General features: G+C 44.9%; 1 non-coding gene across 1 annotated transcript; it reads right to left on the reverse strand.

Annotated features, from left to right (window-relative positions):
• Positions 1-13,729: 13,729 nt before the first annotated feature.
• Trnas-uga (transfer RNA serine (anticodon UGA)) lies at positions 13,730-13,804 on the reverse strand. Its single transcript has one exon. It is a non-coding gene; the product is annotated as a tRNA-Ser (tRNA).
• Between the last annotated feature and the right edge of the window lie 3,442 nt (positions 13,805-17,246).

Here is a 17,246-nt window from a genome sequence, read left to right on the forward strand (position 1 = left end):
TCTCTCTCTCTCTCTCTCTCTCTCTTTTTCCAACCTTTCACTTCAATTCGCAGGGCTCAGCGCAAATCTGTGTAAACGTTACAGTAGCAGTTGATACTGAATTTAGTTTGTTAAGAAACTGATTTGTGTATAATGAAACAAATCCAATTTAAAATATACTCCTGCTCTAACAGTCTGTACATAAAATATCATACACGACATAGCAAAAATACTTTTATAAGATTTGTGGGAATTTCTCGCACGAACAAAAGATAAAAAGTTGAAATAAAGATTTTTTTCAAATATCCTTTGTTTCAGATATTTAATGAAAGCTCACATTAAACAGATTTCGCGGTAAAATCCAAAAATGAAGTTTGTGTCGAATAATTACAATTCATGGTGTTAGCTGATCGAATCCCATTATCAATACAATTCGGGCTATATACTACCAGTAGGGTAAGGTTACCGTGTTTACCAAACTTCCACGTGTCGGTTTGGAAGATTATAAATGTTCTTCCAGTTCTTCTTGCAGGTGTTGTCAACAAGGGCTATATTCAGAATAGTCTTCTGACTTCGCAGAGGGTGTGACCATGCTAATAAGAAGAAGCATCGGTTTTCGACCACACTTGAGGAAATATGTTTATATACAGTAGATATTCTTTGTTTTCGTTTGAATAATACGCTCCCCAAGATTGTAAAGGTAATTCTGATACAGGTCACCATTTAAATGTCCTTAACTTCATGGCAGTATTAGAAATTTATTTTCTCCCTGGCCTACCCAAAGGAAATGTGCTTTCCAGAGGTTTTTACTGAACGTATAGTAAGCTTGTAGCAAATAACATTTAAAATCAGCATTACTGAATGTCAGAGATAGGGCACTGAAAAAAATTAACGAAAACTATCGATCGGATTATTCTTGTAGATAATGTAAAATTCGATTGTAGCTTCTGGTTCGCGTCTGGGGGTTGTTTTCTGTCTGTCTAGCGCATGTCTATATCATACTTTTTGATAAGAATACCGTAACCAAAGTGGCAAGAAGAAATAAGAACTGAGAGAAAACAATAGCGGGAATTTATTTTCATGGTATAATGCGAAATCAGTTAAAGGTATTCCTTCCGAACGTGGATGCGAAATGTTTCAAATGGCTCCAAGCACTATGGGACTTAACATCTGAGGTCATCAGTCCCCTAGACTTGGAACTACTTAAACCTAACTAACCTAAGGGCATCACAGACATCCATGCCCGAGGCAGGATTTGAACCTGCGACCGTAGCACCAGCGCGGTTCCGGACTGAAGCGCCTAGAACCCCGCTCGGCCACAGGGGCCGGCGTGGATGCGAGAACATTCGAAAACAGTAAGTTATGGAGGGAACACCAGATATGCTTTGAACGAGTTCGGCAGCATAGAAATAGATTGATAATCCACTACCATTTTCGTATGTAGTCCAAAGCAATGTGAGAAATGGAGGAAGTATGCATTACCAACAACTTTTTTCGTATTACTGCAAAACGATATCTCAGTAATCTGGACCTTTCGTACGGATTGCAGGGAGATTATGTAATTCAGTAGATACATATAACGTACAAGATAGAACCTGGCAATGTTTTTTAAAGTGAAAAATGTTAAGTTGGACCACGGTTAGGTGTCCACGTAAAGTGTGGTCTTCTTATATCTGGCTAGGTAAGTCAGTTCAGAACTTGGACGAAGACCAGTGGAATAACCTCCAATAGGACCATACCTAGTAAAACACTGTAGTGTTCAAATCAACCCTGGGTTTGGTGACTGCTTCACCTTTTTGCCATATCATAAAAACGTAGTGTTGTGGCACTCAGGGTAGATAATATGAACTGAGTATAGACGAACTTCTGGTAATAATGTACATTTCTAAACTGAAATATTGTCAAGTTGGTACAAATTCTCTAATCAGAGAAGATTTGTCCTCATACGTAGTGTGTAACGCCTTTGCTACAAGACGATATACGGGATATCCTTGAAGTCCTGCTATTGTTTCAAAAACTCGTAACTTGGAAACAATTACAGATATAGAATCGCGATTGGCTGTAAAACGTAAAGCAGCTCTCAGAGCAGTTTCTTTACTTTGTCCTTTGTTGCAGATTTGACTTGAAGTGCATCAAAATGGTGACAGACCAAGAGAAGGGGCAATGTGTCATCTGGTGTGCAGAACCCAAATCTGTGACTGCGGTACTGCAGAATTGTTGACACCAATATGAGAGGGCATTACCGGCAACAACAAACGATGAGGTAGTTCAACAATTTTAAAGAGATAGTCAGTGTCGAAGACCTCTAATAGCATGGCCACCGCGCCCTCCCCATGTCACACCCTAGCACTTCTTCTTGTGGGGTTACGTAATACCAGTCATTGAGATTGCTACCCTTCTTGCTCGAATGAGTGACACAGTCAGAACAGTCGATGCTGCAATGCTAACCTGTACATTGGCTGAACGTAAATATCGCCTTGATATTCAACAAGCGAAGAGTTCCGCACACGCTGAAATACACTGATGTGACAAAAATCGTGGAATAGCGATATGCACATATACAGAGGGCGGTAGTATCGCGTACGCAAGGTATAAAAGGACGGTGCGTTGGCGGGGCTGTCATTTGTACTCAGGTGAAAAGGTTAGCGACACGATTATGGCCAGGAATTAACAGACTTTCAAAGCTGAATGGCAGTTGGAGCTAGACACGTGCATTCCGACATCCACAGCTTCAAGAGTGTACCGAGAATACTAAATTCCAAGCATTACCTCTCAGAACGGATAACACAGAAGTCGACGGCCTTCACTTAACGACCGACAGCAGCGACATTTGCGTAGAGTTGTCACTGCTAACAGACAAGCAACACTGTTTGAAACAACCGCACAAATCAGTGTCGTACGTACGACGGACGTATCCGGTACGTCAGTGCTACTGAATTTGGCGTCAAGGGGCTACGGCGCAGACGACTGACCCGAGTGCCTTTCCCAACAGCACATCGCCTGCAGCGCCTCTCATAGGCTCTTCACCTTGTCAGTTGGAACCTAGACATTTGGAAAACCGTGGTCTGGTCAGATGAGTTCTGATTTCAATTGGTAAGAGATGATGGTTGGGTTCGAGTGTGGCACAGACCCCATGACGCCATGGACAAAAGTTGTCAACAAGACGCTGTGCAAGCTGATTCTGGCTCCATAATAATGTGGGCTGCGTTTACATGGAATGGACTGGGTCCTGTGGTCCAACTGAACCGATCGTTAACTGGAAATGGCTTTGTTCGGCTGATTGGAGACCATTTGCAGCCATTCATACGTTTCATGTTCTCAAACAACGATGCCACGTCATTGGTCCACAGCTGCTTGCGATTGGTTTGAAGAGCATTCTGGCTAATCCGAGCGAATGATTCGGCCATTCTGATCGCCCGACATGAATCCCATCGAACATCTATGGGACATAATCGAGAGGTCAGTTGGTCCACAACCACCTGCACCGGGAACACTTTCGAAATTATGTACGGCTATAGAGGCAGCATGGCTCAATATTTATGTAAGGGACTTCCAACGACTTGCTGAGTCCATGCCGTGTCCAGTTTCTACACTACGCTGGGCAAAAGGAGGTCCGACACGATATCAAGAGGTGTCCTATGACTTTTGTCACCTAAGTTTAACGGCATAACAGAAAAAATTTTGAGAGTTGTTAAACGATGCTCTATCTCCGAAGTTTACAAGTTCTGACTTTCTGAAATGACGGCAGCACTTTGTGGACACCCTGTATTTAACGAAGACAGCATAGTTTATATTCTAGAATGTGGTCTTCAGAGCGTGCTGCAGTTAAAAATATTTTTCATTCGAGCTGCAAACACGTAAAGTGTGTTCTGCATTACCCTTCACAATGACGTAAAGCGAGTGTTATGATATCTTTTTATCATTCACTTGTAGCACCAAGTGAATGCGCCATCTGACACCACTGCTGCACGTTTCCAACTATCTAGCAGTGCGAAATAAGCTCTGCGAGGTACAAAGTTGGCCGTAGCGACCGCAACCGGTTTGGCTGAAATAAAATAGTGAATGAATAAGTAACCGGTTGCTGCCATTAATGTGTCGCCTTATCCAGAAGCGTCGCGGATTCCTGCTGATCTATTACGAATAAAATACCGCTATTTTATCCACGATAATGGTGACTGAGCACCGTAGCTTTGGATTAAATCAGTTGAAGAGATACAGCAATCAGAGTTATTTTAAAATTTAATTTATGACAAGATGCGTTTTGAATGTCCACTTACCTACAGTCGGTTTAACGCAGCTATATACACGCCATCATTTCTGTTGACTGCATTTTGAAAACTGCAGCTGTCATGCGCAAACTAACAACTTCTTTAGCCACCCTAATTTTCGAGCCTCATATTTACGTGTAAATTACAATTTAGGTATATTTAGTGTTGCAGCGCTGCAATTCGCCGACTTATTACTAGAACTAGGAGCTATTTATTGCAGTACTAACTTGAGCGCATCTAGACGGTAATTTAGCCGTTAATATGCGACTCGGGAAACAGGGCCGCTAGAAGAATTGTTATTTTGCGCAAGACAGCCGCAGAATTTGAAACGCCGTCGATAAAACGGCGGCAAAAACGTGAGCGATAGTCCGAAACGTGTCTCCAGCTGATGAAGTACGAATATCCTCATCCCTTGATAATCGAGTAACTAGCGTTACCGGTATCCGTGCCAACCCCTTCCACCTGTCTACCACTACAGCTAACATATCCCCTTTCGTCTTTTTTAATACCCATCGCTGATTAGCCTGCTTGTCCGTTCATTTCAGTAAAAAGTACCCATTTCAAAAGCTCTTTTTATGATACCATTCAAAACATGGAAGACGCACAGTCCTGAAGTCGCATTGCTTCGAACAATAAAGCAAACCCGTTCTCATTTTTCGCTGTCAGACAATAGAATACCGTAAGAAGAACAAGTGCAAAATGTACTCCTTACACATCCATTGATTTGGTTAATTTGGCATAACGAGAGTAGCTGTACCTGGTAGCCCTACCCAGAGCTCGATCTATACACAAGACTGCTATACTACTAATTTTTACACATTAACATGGGCCATAGACACGTTTCATATGAGTGACAGGCTTCCAAATACAATACAAATTTTTAGTTGGCTCTAGTATTAAGTTAAATTGAAGTTAGCGACATAGTTAAGAATCCTGCAAACACTAAAGCTCGGAAAATAAGTCACCTACAAACATTTTTTTGTTATTTTTAAAACTGAATGGCTAATTATATTTTTCAAAGTTGTATGTGTAATAATAAGTGAGTATCCTACAAAATGCATTTTTTGTGAAGTCTGCAACAAAATGAATACCTCCTCTCAATAATTTTTTTAGTACTGGGGCTGGTTAAGCTAGTCAACCTAACTTCAACATCAGCAGGGGGGGGGGGGGGGGAGGAAGGGGGGCGCCAATGTAGTATTCGCACCCCGGCGATGGATACGCTAGGCAAGGACAGTCTCTGAGCTGCAACAAGACACGAATATCTCCATAACTGGGAAATGTCGGTCTTAAGGAACTGTCGTTCAACACAGTCTAGTCCGAATCTCCTCATGATTTCCTTCAGTACATCTACCCCCTCTTCCTCTTTAGTCCCGAACCCTCCAATTCTTTCCCTTCAGCTTCTCCTCCTCCTTTCTTTTGTCCTTCGTCTTTTTTTAGCTTCTCACTAAAACGCACCCCCGCGTTAATGGCACCTAGGGGGCAAGCCGCCTCCCCCCCCCCCCCCTCCCCCCCGGCTGCTCCTCCTGCCACACATCAGTTACCCCACTGCCGCTCGGACATTTAAAATTACAACATGGACTACTTAACTCCTGGAATACCAAAGCATTTTCCATAACGCGCTGTACCAAGAGGGGGGATTCCACCCTAAGGAAATTGAGAAAAAATACAAAATTGATTAATTGCTGTTGACTTATATTAACAACATACTTTTTAAAGATGTACAGATGTGCTAGTAGTGACCTGAACATGACAATATGTTTTAGCACATTCAAAGCAACATCAGCCAGCTTCAATAATGTGTGCTACCAATGGGGAATCAATTTATGCCCATCCTAAAAAAATTAAAAATGTAAATTGCGTTAATTGTTGTTGGTTTTTACTCACAATATACTTTTTAGAGGGATATTGATGTATACGTAAGGCTTTGAACTTGAAAATATTGACTATGACATTCATTGGGGAAATGACATTTACGAGGGTTGACTGGAAAGTAATGCCTCCACCTTCGTAACTCTTTGGCAGTTTGCAGCATTGGTATGCGGCAGGTTCTGGCTTGTTCCGTAGCCTCTTCTCTACAGCTCCAGTTGGCGGGAAGCCTTAGCATTGGACGGTTATGTTGTTACAGTGTAAAGTATGGAACCCTGCGCAGACGGTTGGCCAGTGCGATCTAAGCAACGTGCAGTCATTAAATTCTTGACAGCAGAAGGAGTCACCCCAAAGGAGATTCATCAGAGAATGAAAGCAGTTTATGTTGACTGAGTTGCTGTGACTACTGTGCGTCGTTGGGCGAGTAAGTTTAAGGATGTTGAGGCGGGTCATCCGGCGACCTATCGTGCACAGATCTTCTGAGAGCCAAGCCAAGCAATAATGTGACCCACACGTTCTTGTGAAATGCCGTTTGTGCTTGCAGTTTCTCTCTGAGTGATAGGACGATCGTCCTGAATCAATCTGTCGACATTTTGCTTATGAAACTCGGTGGTTGCTGTCACAGGACGTCCAACTCTGTCACGCAGGTCAGATGTTCCCGCCTCAACATCTTTAAACTTACTCGCCCAACGAAGCACCGTACTCACATCAACTCAGTCAACATAAACTGCTTTCATTCTCTGATGAACCTCCTTTGGGTGACACCTTCTGCTGTCAGGAATTCAATAATTGCAAGTTGCTTAAATCGCATTGACCGACCGTCTGCGCAGGGTTCCAAACTCTACACGGTAACAAAACAACTGTTCAGTGCTAAGGATTCCCGCCAACTGGAGCTGTAGACAAGAGGCTACGGAACAAGCCAGTACCTACCACATATCAATGCTGCCAACTGTTGAAGAGTTAGGAAGATGGAGGCATTACTTTTCAGTCAACCCTCGTACTACTAAGACATAGAAAAAATTAAAAATATTTATGAATCTGGGAGAAGAATTCATTGAAAACAATAAAAATTACTTTCAGATTTTTAAAATATAAAGTAAGGGACTAGATTGCAATATTTTCAAAAGGTTGGCAGAAAATAACACCCCCCGCCCCCTCCGCCCCTTGGTATGGCGTGGGTCAAGCTTATCTAGAACAATTCCATGATTTACACAAGCAAAAGCCTTTGAGAGGTTACAAAAAAATTCCAGCGGGTCACGTTCTGTTACTCAGAGCATCTGGTTTTCTTGCTATGATGAGAGCAATCTATGTTGATAGATAAATGTGTTGTGGCTGACGCCACTTCGACCGCTTGCGTGTCAGTTTCGCTACTAAATTTATCAAACAGCTTCGTCATTTTGTGTCACGAGACAGGGTGGACCTCTTCTAGACCTTTGGACCACAAAAAGATATATGGCGGTCACCGGAAATCGAACCCGTGGCCTCCACCTAAGTTTCCAGCGTCCCTAACTACCAGACCACTGAGGTGGCGTCACGAGTTGGCGTGGAAGACAGAGATTGCGGTGTGGGAGCCGCAGTAGAGCAGCCTGCCCGCAGTGCGCAGGCATGGCAAGCGGCGCGGCTCTCGGCGGCAAATTGTCGCGCCAACTAGGGCGCCGCGAAAGCTTTCTCCAGGGCTCCAGCGAGCGCGCTCCCAGCCTCCAGCGAGGTCCCATCACCCTGCTGCTGGAGCCGGCCGGCTACATTCTCCCAGCCGCGCGGCTGCAGCACCGAGCGAGACGTCGCCCCACCTGTCTGCTCAACTAGCGACTTACTGCTTTGTAAGAAGCAGTCACTGGACCCGAGAATAAGCTGCCAGGGCAGGACTGTTGTGCAAGCAGCGGCGCCTGCAACTCGAGATAGAGCACCAGTCGCAAGGACGCTGACCGCAAAAATTCGCGCACGTGGCCAAACTCACACCTGGTGTTTGGGCGCTGATTTCAATGCGCGATACGAAGGAGGAGCTGCCGGAATCCTCTGTGTTACGAGTGGCGCTACAGCGCCGTCGACACCCATGCGAATGTGGCCAGTCGTAACGAGTCACGAGGACAACGCCCATCATGAATTATATAGGACGTGGCCCACACACCGAACACTTTAGGATCGTCAGGACATCCAGTCATGTAAGTGGTCTATCTCAGCGCCTGCGATCGGAAGCGACGCAACTATACTCCTCCACACGTCTTTGCACACACAAACACATTTACCCAGACATTATGGTTTAATTGTTTCGTCTGGGACATATTTTCCCAGAACTACATTTTTGCTCCTGAGCAGGGTTTTGAAGAGGTTTCTCTTGGTTGTAAAACAAATGTCGGAACCGCGCCAGGTTTCTGGTTGGAAATACCTTAACTCTGCTGTAGATCACAACTCGATGATGATGTTTGGTTTGTGAGGCGCTCAGCTGTGGGGTCATCAGCACCCGTACAAAGCCACAATTTTACACAGGCCAGTTTTTGTACACAGGCCAGTCTAACCACTGTCACGAATGATGATGATGATGATGATGATGATGATGACAACACAAAGATCCAGTCCCCGGGCAGAGAAAATCCCCAACCCGATCACAACTCGGACAGCCCATTCTATTTGTAGGAAGATAAGAAAAGGTAAATCAGTCACCAACCAGAAGCCACGTTTGAGCAGCACTGTGCTTTACTAGGCACGGTTCTACTGGAGCTGATATGCCATTTCCTGCATCTGGCATTTGAACTGACTTAACCTAAGACTGACCTGGCATCGAACCCCGGGCCTTTCTATCTGTTGTCTCGACTTAACCACTGAGCCACTAAGTTATACAGGGTGATTTTGCTAAATGTGGGCAATCTGATGGAAACAGTCACTGGGAGTCAAATGAAATTGATTCCAGAGAACATCTATGATGTGCATATCATGTGGAACCATAGTTTCATTTGATTAAAGCTTTACGCCTGAGATGCAGACAGTATCACCCGTTTCTTTCGACGCTGATGTGCTATTCCAATACAATTGGAGAACCTCTGCAATACCATTCGAGTTTAGGAGGAATATGAAGTGGGTTGAGGCGTAAATGTGAATTTGGAGAGGCGTGTTGGAGTCGTCCGTGCAGTTGTGGAAAATGACTGTGCCAGGGTGGCGTAGTGGCTAGCGCATCAGCCTAGTGAGCAGGATACCCGTATTCGAATCCCAGTCTTGGTAAAAATTTTCATTCATAGTTCATCTGCATAATTACATCAATCCCTGAGAGGATAAGGAGGAAAAAAGTCATATGAACATATGGTTGGAAATGCGTTGCAAGGCAGATACACCCACCTGAAGATGGAGATAAAAGATGTTTAATAGCGTATGTTTCAATGATTCAAAGCACACATCAGGACACACAACGCAAGTGGGAATGTTCCGTATGTACTAAAGTTTTAGCTCCACACTCAATTGGGTAGTGAACTGGAGCACCACAATGAAGTATCCAAATTACCTTCCATACCACGTAGGACACGTCTTCCAGCATGGTAGGCAGGGCCACACGCAGAAGTACAGATATGCAGCGCTTGTTGAGGCCCACAAGGCAGTCGTCAATAATCCCTGCCCACACACTGAGGCTGAAGCGATGCTGATGGTTCGTTGCCGCTGTACCATGGGGATTCTTCGTAGCCCATAGGCGAGTGTTGTGAGGTTAACCACACATATATAAAAAGGATGGATAGCTGAAACGCCAGCACCGAAGTGGCCTTTGCGATGAACCAGCGACAAAACGGTTGTCATGGAAGGAAATCCGTAGGTAATAAGGCCTGCACGCGTTGTTCAAAATGGTTCAAATGGCTCTGAGCACTATGGGACTCAACTGCTGAGGTCATTAGTCCCCTAGAACTTAGAACTAGTTAAACCTAACTAACCTAAGGACATCACAAACATCCATGCCCGAGGCAGGATTCGAACCTGCGACCGTAGCGGTCTTGCGGTTCCAGACTGCAGCGCCTTTAACCGCACGGCCACTTCGGCCGGCTGCACGCGTTGTAACTGATACGAATAGTGACAATTTTCATAGAGAATGTTTCTCACTTTCGTCTGGCTTCACGCTGACGGACCATTTGTCTGGTGCAGATACTGGGGTCGCTGTCAAAAACTTTTTATTTCCTCCTTCCAGTGGGTGTACTACATTTGTAACACATTTTCGGCGATATGTCCACAGGACTCGCTTGCTCTTCATTCTGTCAGGGATCGTTTCCTGCAGTTTGTCCCCATGTAACAAAAACACGCTGTCTGTCTTTAGGGACGTTCGTATATATCGCTGTTCGTTTCAGTCCACCGGCCACGAGTTTTTACGACGACTCAGCGCTCCACAGACTTACCACCTACAGATTACGCCATTCACAATGCGAGCCGGCGCAGGCGACCGCAACGGGCTTCCCTTGGCTCCGCACAAGTCCGCAGTCGCAACAATAAGACATTGCTTAAGTGCAACGCTCATGTTGCATGGCCGGCCACTGTGGCCGAGCGGTTCTAGGCATTTCAGTCTGGAACCGCGCGACCACTACGGTCGCAGGTTCGAATCCTGCCTCGGGCATGGAGTGTGTGATGTCCTTAGGTTAGTTAGGTTTAAGTAGTTCTAATTCTAGAGGACTGATGACCTATGATGTTAAGTCCCATAGTGCTCAGAGCCATTTGAACCATGCTGCATGTGTACCTAAAACGTGCGTTAGTAAACATCAGCTCAAGCACATACAAAAGTATCCAGTCTCTGTCTTCAGTCAATGAGTGAAGAGTTAGAATTTAATATCTCGTCGACATTGTCCGGCGGAGCCGCATGTGGGTCAGACTTGTAGCGTACTTAGTGTAAGCAACAGCCCCTGCAGTCGGCTGAAATAGTGTAAGGAAACTGCAGATCATCTACATCAGAATAGCGGGACGTCGATTTGAATCCCTTCTGACGAAATCAATCCAGTGTGTCGAACAGTCACCTCCATCGGTTCGCGCAGAGCGTAGCGAGATATCTGGAGACCTGAAGTTAAGCGAACAAGATCGAAAATTCAGTCGGGTGTCTGCTAGGACTGATTCCTCAATAACGCACGAGTGTCCTTCCTGGACACTGACGAACTAGGTTTATCGTTAGTTGCTTAACCTTCGGGTTTAGAGGAGCTAACGTACAAGCAGACAGAGAGACGCCGACATGTCGGTGAGTGGTACAGATTGGACTTCAGCAAACCAAAACCAACGAAGACGAAAGTTTCTGCCACCCACAAACGTTGACAACAAGGCAATGAGGAGCCGACGGTAAGATTGTTTGATACCAACCCTCTTGGCAAACTCCACACCCCTGGCTGATTGTGTCTCGTGAAATTTTCAGACTTGCTGCAAACCACAGGCGTTTAAGTGCGTCCAGAAAGCTCACCGCGACCGTATGTACGCTTATGTACTGACTGATGTTTCTTTTTTTGGTTGCAGTATCTCGAATCAACAGTCTTGAGCACAGTGTGTAATAATTTGGTGATAGGAAACTAACAGCTTTTACAAAGTAGTGAATGAACAATGTCATATCGACCGCTCCGGTCGCAGGTTCGAATCCTGCCTCGGGAATGGATGTGTGTCCTGTCCTTAGGTTGGTTATGTTTAAGTAGTTCTAAGTTCTAGGGGACTGATGACCACAATAGTTAAGTCCCATAGTGCTCAGAGCCATTTTTTGAACAATCTCAAGGACCTTCGAGGGGAATACAGTTGACAGATAAAAGTGCAGACGAGATCTATCAATTTTTAGCAGTGTCCTTGCTGATGACTGACGTGAGAAAGAATGGAATGAAGCATTACAGATATTCGAAACTGATGCCTGATTCTGATAGTTCTTCGAGTATTATATTTTAGTAACACAGGCGTTTTGGGGGACGTTAAGAGAGCGAATTTTTTGACAGTGAAATTCTAGTCAGCTCTAAATCCATTCAGAGATTTGTGCATTGACGAAGGTAGGTTTATTTCCAAACAGTAGATACCAAGAAACAGGCACAGATTTGGAACAAAATATTGTACATTGAGCGATGTTGAAACCAGATTTTGTAGTGTACATAGCAAGAGGTACAGAAATTGAAGACGTTGTAGCCTTGGTGTTTTGGAACTGTTGCAACTACACTACTGAATCCTTACCTCAATAAAAACTTTTACGCTTCCATGTAATACTTATAAAGTAATTAAAAGAATAAAATTAGTGGTTGAGAAAACAGTACGCCGATAGCTTGTTTTATTTCAAAAACGTGTGTAATTCAACAATCCGAAAATAACTCAGACCAGAGTCTTCAAAGGGTTAAACGGGAAGGAAGGAAGGAAGGAAGGAAGAAGGGAAACTTAGGGTTTATTCTATCGATGACGAGTTTATTGGAAGGGCAGCACAAGCTCGAATAGGGCTAATCTGAAGCCGACGGAACACAGCTGGGATGCTATCATACGCCAGCTCCAGGCCCGGAAGCTTGTGACCTGAGTGTAGACGGGTGTTGCCACTTACCTCCGGTAACTTGTCAAGAAGTTGTAGAATCCGTGCATCGAAGAACCGTTGCTATATTATGTTCTTAAAGTGGACCAACACACTATTAAGCAGGCGGTCATACTACTTCTGTGCTTTAGTGTTCGTAATACACAGAGAGCTATTCTGTATTCTTAGTTCAAGTAAACAAAACGTCCGATTCCAGACAAGTCTGAAGGAATCCCATCAGCGTCACGTTCAGGGAACGAGGAGAACATCTTCTGCCAGCCACGTGTGTGTGTTCAGTAGCTGGTCGCCAGTAAGGCGGAAGTAATGCTGTCCACTTCCCGGACGCGCACGACTTGCCGCGTTTCCTCCACGACCTTCTACATCTTCGTTGACCAGTAGCACTCGCGCTTCGATGTCACAGCCAGGATTTTTGTATCCTGTTCCGTATCCTGTGGATGAGGGGAAAAGGAAATGACGTGCGTGACACATATCTAGCTTACACATTAAATCAGTTGATGATTTCTGCGGAGAAAAAGATAAATTCAACATAATGTCTGCAAGGGCGAAGCAATCGTTTGTTATATCGAGAGAAAATGTAGTTGTCCAGTATTTGTACGAAAGCTATTAGTCGGCCTTTTTTAAAAAAATTAATCGCATTTGCCTGATGTTTTAATGACACTTTCTTTCAGCGCAAAATAATCTGAACATTGTAGTCAGTTGTTATGGTCAGCGCAATGATAATTCTGCTTTTGAGTGCCAACACGATGCATGTGGTTGACTGACAAACACTTGAGAGTGGAGAACATAGTAATAGCAGTTTAAGGTCTTGTGTCTCCTCGAGCTTTACTTGAGAGGGCGTATAGTATACCACAACAGCAAGTTGTCATTGGTAGGCTCACCAAGGATGTGGTGAGCTTACTTTTCATCAATTTCAGATTAGTGGTGAATAGTATGTGTTGTTACGAAAATAATTTAATGCATAAGCGAAAACCAGTTCGATGTCATTGCGAATGACAGCCAAACAAATGAAGAAATCATTATTTCCTTCAGAAATATATCTGCTATCAATGAAATGATAATTAAATAGACACCCTAGCTGCAAACAGCCGTTGATGTACTTCATTGGGGACATGTCGAAAATGTGTGCCCCGACCGGGACTCGAACCCGGGACCTCCTGCTTTCATGGCAGACGCTCTATCCATCTGAGCCACCGCGGGCACAGACGATAGGGACTTATCCCTTGCACGCTCCCCGTGAGATCCACATTCCCAACATGTCCAAACCACTACATTCGTAGTGCGCCTAATAGATGTTTGCCCATCATACTCATTACTCGTGGCAGATTAATCTACCAATTCCCGTACGAGTTCGGGCATAGCGTGTGCGTCCATTTAATTATCATTTCATTTCTAGCAAAGCTGCATGGTCATACACGGTAACTGTTCTTTCGGGAACAGATACTACCGTCATATACATATCTGCTATCCTTCAAGTCGTCATCAAATGAAAGGCTATCTGGTCATCCATTTGCGAAAACAGTTGCGTTTCCTGTCAGTTCATTTCTCTCGTTTGCTGTTCGCCGTGAGTTTGATTGCGTGGTTCTTGTTATTGAGTGGTGCGTGCGTAATTGTTCCGATCCCCTATTTCACTGTATTCATTCAGAGAACCCGTTACTAAATGTAATTGCGGTATACTTCTTCGGTTAACCATATCCTCATTGTCTTCTCCAGGTAATTTGTAAGCCGGCCGCTGTGGCCGAGCGCTTTTAGGCGCTTCAGTCCGGAACCGCGCTGCTGCTGCGGTCGCAGGTTCGAATCCTGCCTCGGGCATGGATGTGTGTGATGTCCTCAGGTTAGTTAGGTTTAAGTAGTTCTAAGTCTAAGGGACTGATGACCTTAGATGTTAAGTCTCATAGTGCTCAGAGCCATTTGAACCGGTTCCGGACTGGAGCGCCTAGAGCCGGCCGAAGTGGCCGTGCGGTTAAAGGCGCTGCAGTCTGGAACCGCAAGACCGCTACGGTCGCAGGTTCGAATCCTGCCTCGGGCATGGATGTTTGTGATGTCCTTAGGTTAGTTAGGTTTAACTAGTTCTAAGTTCTAGGGGACTAATGACCTCAGCAGTTGAGTCCCATAGTGCTCAGAGCCATTTGAACCATTTGAAGCGCCTAGAACCGCACGGCCACTTCGGCCGGCTAAAAATATTGGCTTACGACTTAAAAACAAGTGCAAGATAATTTACCACTTTCTTGAGAAGGCAGTAAAGGGTCTCAAGATCAACCCCTGACATGCTACAGGAGTACAAAATGCAATTTAGAAACATCCTTCGTACTTTATTGTTATCCTACAGTAATCTGCATTTCTTGTCGTTTGTTCATCTTTCTATTACAGTCACTTTGCATTGGGTTTTAGTAAATACCTGTTATGTTATACAGATTTATATTTTTTATCCTTCGCAGCACAATGTGATTCTGTAGCACGGTACAAACTAATTTTGCTATGCTGATACTGCTCGTCACCCTCTGATTTACTTTACAAAAGAAACTAATATAATAATACATGGTGTACGTAAATTCCGTTTACAGACATCGATGACTTGTAGTCTGGACCAAGACTGTTAATTTTTAGCGTAGGAACTTCTGTCCGGAAACGTACCGTTTTCCCAATACACGCAACACACTATCGAATCCTCCGCATTTTCGGCGTCACTGACTAAGGTATTACCTACGTCATTCACCGATCACCCCATGTCCCACCCGGCGGGGTCAGGGATTTTCTCTGCCTCGTGATGACTGGGTGTTGTGTGATGTCCTAAGGTTAGTTAGGTTTAAGTAGTTCTAAGTTCTAGGGGACTGATGACCATAGCTGTTAAGTCCTATAGTGCTCAGAGCCATTTGAACCCATGTCCCACGCCCAAAACAGGTTTGTTCACATGCCACTCAGTTTGTGATCTGACCAGAGGGGTTTGTACCTGCTGTTGTGGTTGATTGGTTGGTTTGTAGATTAACTGGACTGAACTGCCTGATTATCAGCCCATCTGCTGTTGTCTTGTCCATATTGTTTTCCACAGTATTCATAGTGTATTCTATAGTACAGAAAGCAAGCTACACGTACATATCATTTTTAGTGTGTTGCTGTTGAGCATGGGGAACTACACTTATGCAGAATACGCTGACAAGGTATTATTGCACAGCGAAGCCCGAAGCAATGGGAGGGCAGTTCGTCAGTTGTAAGCGGAGCGTTTTCCACACCGCCGACTGTGGTGCTCCACGGCGGCTCCACACATGCGAGTTGGAAGAGGCTGTACTCCATGCAGTGGAAGAGAACGCGACGAAGAGTACCAGAAACTTATCAGGTATATTGGCTGCGCATCACCAAACTTTCTGGCGTGTCCTGGATGAGCAGCAGCTACACTCGTGCTACCCCCAAAAAGGCACTGCAGCCACAGGAGTTTGCATCGCGAGCGCTCTTCTGCTGGTGGTCGTCGCACAGTTGTTTGGACGAGCCTGCCTTCCCACTGCAGTCCTTATCAAGGATGAAGCCAAGTTCAGCAGGGAAGATGTTTTCGATTCCCACAACAGTCATGTGTGGGCTGGTGAAAAGCCGCACGCTGCACGCTCCATGAGATTCTGGAACGATACGGTCTGAATATTTCTGTAAGGTTCCTGGGTGGATGTGTCATTCGGCCATATCTTCTTCCACTACATCTCACGAGGGCGGCGTACTTGCCATTCCTTGACGGCGCACCGCATGAGCTCTTAGAAGATGTGCCATTACATGTGGCTCAAACATGTGGTTCTAGCACGATGTCGCATCATATCATTTTCCACGTGCCATACTAGATCATCTGGACCAGCGATTTAGGGCAACAGCGGATAGGTCGTGGTGACCTACGCGTCGTGGGTCGGCGCAGCTTGCTCCATGGAAGTCCACCGGCCGTTCTGGAGTCTGAAGATGATCCTTGAGGATTGAAACCGGTCACTCCAATTAAAAGAAATTTGCGATCAAGACTGTTTTAATTATATATATTTGATTATATTATATAAAATCGCTGATAATGTTTTCAAAAATATTACTCTGCAGATCGTTACTGTCTTCTGGCATTGCTACCTTCTCATGAGCAACGCCATCATCTGCGAACAGCCGTCAAGAACTTCCGGCGCATTCTACTATATCATTTATATGTTGAAAACAGTAATTACGCCGGCCGCGGTGGTCTCGCGGTTAAGGCGCTCAGTCCGGAACCGCGCGACTGCTACGGTCGCAGGTTCGAATCCTGCCTCGGGCATGAATGTGTGTGATGTCCTTAGGTTAGTTAGGTTTAAGTCGTTCTAAGTTCTAGGGGGCTGATGACCACAGAATCTAAGTCCCATAGTGCTCAGAGCCATTTTTGAACAGTAATTACGCCATTAAACTTCCTTGGGGTACTGTCGATTTCGCTCCGTTTAGAGGGACGTGTTATGTTTGCAAGGAAGTCTTGAATCCATCACAAATCTCGTCCATAAGCTCGTACTTCTTCACTACACGGCAGTGAGGAAGTTTATCAAATGCCTTCCTGAAGCCAAGGAACACGGCATTAACCTGGGCGCCGATGTCTACTGCGCTCGGGATCTCACGGACGAAAAGACTCGTAAAAGTTTTGACCCAATTTCTCCGAAATTATT

Source organism: Schistocerca serialis, chromosome 2, assembly GCF_023864345.2.
Source record: "Schistocerca serialis cubense isolate TAMUIC-IGC-003099 chromosome 2, iqSchSeri2.2, whole genome shotgun sequence".
Classification (NCBI taxonomy): Eukaryota; Metazoa; Arthropoda; class Insecta; order Orthoptera; family Acrididae; genus Schistocerca; species Schistocerca serialis.